This window comes from Halictus rubicundus, unplaced genomic scaffold (genome assembly GCF_050948215.1).
Source record: "Halictus rubicundus isolate RS-2024b unplaced genomic scaffold, iyHalRubi1_principal scaffold1000, whole genome shotgun sequence".
Classification (NCBI taxonomy): Eukaryota; Metazoa; Arthropoda; class Insecta; order Hymenoptera; family Halictidae; genus Halictus; species Halictus rubicundus.
The window spans coordinates 30001-36514 of NW_027489541.1; positions in this window are offsets into that span (position 1 = coordinate 30001).

Consider the following 6514-nt stretch of genomic DNA (forward strand, 5'->3'; position numbering starts at 1 on the left):
GGCAACAGACCTCCCGGCGGGGCTGTTGGAACTTAGAGCGAAAAAAGTATAAAAATTTTTTTCACAAAATATAATAAATTTTAACATTTCTATATTATTTTACACAAAATAACCAACTTTTCATAATTCACCGAACTTTGAAAATTTTTCTAAGTCCCACAAATAAGAGGAAAATTTTTAAGTATCGGTCCTAGACGATTTTCGACGTGATATCACTGTAATATAGACGATTTCTAGCAATATATATCATAACACCAAACTCGCTACAATTATTATTTATCGAGTTATTAGCAAATAATGGACGGATGTGCTACTCCGTCGACAAAACTCTGGAAATTTTTCTAAGTCCCACCGCTAAGAGGAAACTTTTTCCGTATCGGTCCTAGACGATTTTCGACGTGATATCACTGTAATATAGACGGTTTCTAACAATATATATCATAACACCAAACTCGCTACAATTATTATTTATCGAGTTATTAGCAAATAATGGACGGATGTGCTACTCCGTCGGACGTTCGACGAAAATTTTTCTAAGTCCCACCGCCAAGAGGAAACTTTTTCCCTATCGGTCCTAGACGATTTTCGACGTGATATCACTGTAATATAGACGGTTTCTAACAATATATATCATAACACCAAACTCGCTACAATTATTATTCATCGAGTTATTAGCAAATAATGGACGGATGTGCTACTCCGTCGACAAAACTCTGGAAATTTTTCTAAGTCCCACCGCTAAGAGGAAACTTTTTCCGTATCGGTCCTAGACGATTTTCGACGTGATATCACTGTAATATAGACGGTTTCTAACAATATATATCATAACACCAAACTCGCTACAATTATTATTTATCGAGTTATTAGCAAATAATGGACGGATGTGCTACTCCGTCGGACGTTCGACGAAAATTTTTCTAAGTCCCACCGCCAAGAGGAAACTTTTTCCCTATCGGTCCTAGACGATTTTCGACGTGATATCACTGTAATATAGACGGTTTCTAACAATATATATCATAACACCAAACTCGCTACAATTATTATTCTTCGAGTTATTAGCAAATAATGGACGGATGTGCTACTCCGTCGGACGTTCGACGAAAATTTTTCTAAGTCCCACCGCCAAGAGGAAACTTTTTCCCTATCGGTCCTAGACGATTTTCGACGTGATATCACTGTAATATAGACGGTTTCTAACAATATATATCATAACACCAAACTCGCTACAATTATTATTCATCGAGTTATTAGCAAATAATGGACGGATGTGCTACTCCGTCGACAAAACTCTGGAAATTTTTCTAAGTCCCACCGCTAAGAGGAAACTTTTTCCGTATCGGTCCTAGACGATTTTCGACGTGATATCACTGTAATATAGACGGTTTCTAACAATATATATCATAACACCAAACTCGCTACAATTATTATTTATCGAGTTATTAGCAAATAATGGACGGATGTGCTACTCCGTCGGACGTTCGACGAAAATTTTTCTAAGTCCCACCGCCAAGAGGAAACTTTTTCCCTATCGGTCCTAGACGATTTTCGACGTGATATCACTGTAATATAGACGGTTTCTAACAATATATATCATAACACCAAACTCGCTACAATTATTATTTATCGAGTTATTAGCAAATAATGGACGGATGTGCTACTCCGTCGACAAAACTCTGGAAATTTTTCTAAGTCCCACCGCCAAGAGGAAACTTTTTCCGTATCGGTCCTAGACGATTTTCGACGTGATATCACTGTAATATAGACGGTTTCTAACAATATATATCATAACACCAAACTCGCTACAATTATTATTTATCGAGTTATTAGCAAATAATGGACGGATGTGCTACTCCGTCGGACGTTCGACGAAAATTTTTCTAAGTCCCACCGCCAAGAGGAAACTTTTTCCGTATCGGTCCTAGACGATTTTCGACGTGATATCACTGTAATATAGACGGTTTCTAACAATATATATCATAACACCAAACTCGCTACAATTATTATTTATCGAGTTATTAGCAAATAATGGACGGATGTGCTACTCCGTCGGACGTTCGACGAAAATTTTTCTAAGTCCCACCGCCAAGAGGAAACTTTTTCCCTATCGGTCCTAGACGATTTTCGACGTGATATCACTGTAATATAGACGGTTTCTAACAATATATATCATAACACCAAACTCGCTACAATTATTATTTATCGAGTTATTAGCAAATAATGGACGGATGTGCTACTCCGTCGACAAAACTCTGGAAATTTTTCTAAGTCCCACCGCTAAGAGGAAACTTTTTCCGTATCGGTCCTAGACGATTTTCGACGTGATATCACTGTAATATAGACGGTTTCTAACAATATATATCATAACACCAAACTCGCTACAATTATTATTTATCGAGTTATTAGCAAATAATGGACGGATGTGCTACTCCGTCGGACGTTCGACGAAAATTTTTCTAAGTCCCACCGCTAAGAGGAAACTTTTTCCGTATCGGTCCTAGACGATTTTCGACGTGATATCACTGTAATATAGACGGTTTCTAACAATATATATCATAACACCAAACTCGCTACAATTATTATTTATCGAGTTATTAGCAAATAATGGACGGATGTGCTACTCCGTCGGACGTTCGACGAAAATTTTTCTAAGTCCCACCGCCAAGAGGAAACTTTTTCCCTATCGGTCCTAGACGATTTTCGACGTGATATCACTGTAATATAGACGGTTTCTAACAATATATATCATAACACCAAACTCGCTACAATTATTATTTATCGAGTTATTAGCAAATAATGGACGGATGTGCTACTCCGTCGACAAAACTCTGGAAATTTTTCTAAGTCCCACCGCCAAGAGGAAACTTTTTCCGTATCGGTCCTAGACGATTTTCGACGTGATATCACTGTAATATAGACGGTTTCTAACAATATATATCATAACACCAAACTCGCTACAATTATTATTTATCGAGTTATTAGCAAATAATGGACGGATGTGCTACTCCGTCGGACGTTCGACGAAAATTTTTCTAAGTCCCACCGCTAAGAGGAAACTTTTTCCGTATCGGTCCTAGACGATTTTCGACGTGATATCACTGTAATATAGACGGTTTCTAACAATATGTATCATAACACCAAACTCGCTACAATTATTATTTATCGAGTTATTAGCAAATAATGGACGGATGTGCTACTCCGTCGACAAAACTCTGGAAATTTTTCTAAGTCCCACCGCTAAGAGGAAACTTTTTCCGTATCGGTCCTAGACGATTTTCGACGTGATATCACTGTAATATAGACGGTTTCTAACAATATATATCATAACACCAAACTCGCTACAATTATTATTTATCGAGTTATTAGCAAATAATGGACGGATGTGCTACTCCGTCGGACGTTCGACGAAAATTTTTCTAAGTCCCACCGCCAAGAGGAAACTTTTTCCCTATCGGTCCTAGACGATTTTCGACGTGATATCACTGTAATATAGACGGTTTCTAACAATATATATCATAACACCAAACTCGCTACAATTATTATTTATCGAGTTATTAGCAAATAATGGACGGATGTGCTACTCCGTCGACAAAACTCTGGAAATTTTTCTAAGTCCCACCGCCAAGAGGAAACTTTTTCCCTATCGGTCCTAGACGATTTTCGACGTGATATCACTGTAATATAGACGGTTTCTAACAATATATATCATAACACCAAACTCGCTACAATTATTATTTATCGAGTTATTAGCAAATAATGGACGGATGTGCTACTCCGTCGACAAAACTCTGGAAATTTTTCTAAGTCCCACCGCTAAGAGGAAACTTTTTCCGTATCGGTCCTAGACGATTTTCGACGTGATATCACTGTAATATAGACGGTTTCTAACAATATATATCATAACACCAAACTCGCTACAATTATTATTTATCGAGTTATTAGCAAATAATGGACGGATGTGCTACTCCGTCGGACGTTCGACGAAAATTTTTCTAAGTCCCACCGCCAAGAGGAAACTTTTTCCCTATCGGTCCTAGACGATTTTCGACGTGATATCACTGTAATATAGACGGTTTCTAACAATATATATCATAACACCAAACTCGCTACAATTATTATTCATCGAGTTATTAGCAAATAATGGACGGATGTGCTACTCCGTCGACAAAACTCTGGAAATTTTTCTAAGTCCCACCGCTAAGAGGAAACTTTTTCCGTATCGGTCCTAGACGATTTTCGACGTGATATCACTGTAATATAGACGGTTTCTAACAATATATATCATAACACCAAACTCGCTACAATTATTATTTATCGAGTTATTAGCAAATAATGGACGGATGTGCTACTCCGTCGGACGTTCGACGAAAATTTTTCTAAGTCCCACCGCCAAGAGGAAACTTTTTCCCTATCGGTCCTAGACGATTTTCGACGTGATATCACTGTAATATAGACGGTTTCTAACAATATATATCATAACACCAAACTCGCTACAATTATTATTCTTCGAGTTATTAGCAAATAATGGACGGATGTGCTACTCCGTCGGACGTTCGACGAAAATTTTTCTAAGTCCCACCGCCAAGAGGAAACTTTTTCCCTATCGGTCCTAGACGATTTTCGACGTGATATCACTGTAATATAGACGGTTTCTAACAATATATATCATAACACCAAACTCGCTACAATTATTATTCATCGAGTTATTAGCAAATAATGGACGGATGTGCTACTCCGTCGACAAAACTCTGGAAATTTTTCTAAGTCCCACCGCTAAGAGGAAACTTTTTCCGTATCGGTCCTAGACGATTTTCGACGTGATATCACTGTAATATAGACGGTTTCTAACAATATATATCATAACACCAAACTCGCTACAATTATTATTTATCGAGTTATTAGCAAATAATGGACGGATGTGCTACTCCGTCGGACGTTCGACGAAAATTTTTCTAAGTCCCACCGCCAAGAGGAAACTTTTTCCCTATCGGTCCTAGACGATTTTCGACGTGATATCACTGTAATATAGACGGTTTCTAACAATATATATCATAACACCAAACTCGCTACAATTATTATTTATCGAGTTATTAGCAAATAATGGACGGATGTGCTACTCCGTCGGACGTTCGACGAAAATTTTTCTAAGTCCCACCGCCAAGAGGAAACTTTTTCCGTATCGGTCCTAGACGATTTTCGACGTGATATCACTGTAATATAGACGGTTTCTAACAATATATATCATAACACCAAACTCGCTACAATTATTATTTATCGAGTTATTAGCAAATAATGGACGGATGTGCTACTCCGTCGGACGTTCGACGAAAATTTTTCTAAGTCCCACCGCTAAGAGGAAACTTTTTCCGTATCGGTCCTAGACGATTTTCGACGTGATATCACTGTAATATAGACGGTTTCTAACAATATGTATCATAACACCAAACTCGCTACAATTATTATTTATCGAGTTATTAGCAAATAATGGACGGATGTGCTACTCCGTCGACAAAACTCTGGAAATTTTTCTAAGTCCCACCGCTAAGAGGAAACTTTTTCCGTATCGGTCCTAGACGATTTTCGACGTGATATCACTGTAATATAGACGGTTTCTAACAATATATATCATAACACCAAACTCGCTACAATTATTATTTATCGAGTTATTAGCAAATAATGGACGGATGTGCTACTCCGTCGGACGTTCGACGAAAATTTTTCTAAGTCCCACCGCCAAGAGGAAACTTTTTCCCTATCGGTCCTAGACGATTTTCGACGTGATATCACTGTAATATAGACGGTTTCTAACAATATATATCATAACACCAAACTCGCTACAATTATTATTTATCGAGTTATTAGCAAATAATGGACGGATGTGCTACTCCGTCGACAAAACTCTGGAAATTTTTCTAAGTCCCACCGCCAAGAGGAAACTTTTTCCCTATCGGTCCTAGACGATTTTCGACGTGATATCACTGTAATATAGACGGTTTCTAACAATATATATCATAACACCAAACTCGCTACAATTATTATTTATCGAGTTATTAGCAAATAATGGACGGATGTGCTACTCCGTCGACAAAACTCTGGAAATTTTTCTAAGTCCCACCGCTAAGAGGAAACTTTTTCCGTATCGGTCCTAGACGATTTTCGACGTGATATCACTGTAATATAGACGGTTTCTAACAATATATATCATAACACCAAACTCGCTACAATTATTATTTATCGAGTTATTAGCAAATAATGGACGGATGTGCTACTCCGTCGGACGTTCGACGAAAATTTTTCTAAGTCCCACCGCCAAGAGGAAACTTTTTCCCTATCGGTCCTAGACGATTTTCGACGTGATATCACTGTAATATAGACGGTTTCTAACAATATATATCATAACACCAAACTCGCTACAATTATTATTCATCGAGTTATTAGCAAATAATGGACGGATGTGCTACTCCGTCGACAAAACTCTGGAAATTTTTCTAAGTCCCACCGCTAAGAGGAAACTTTT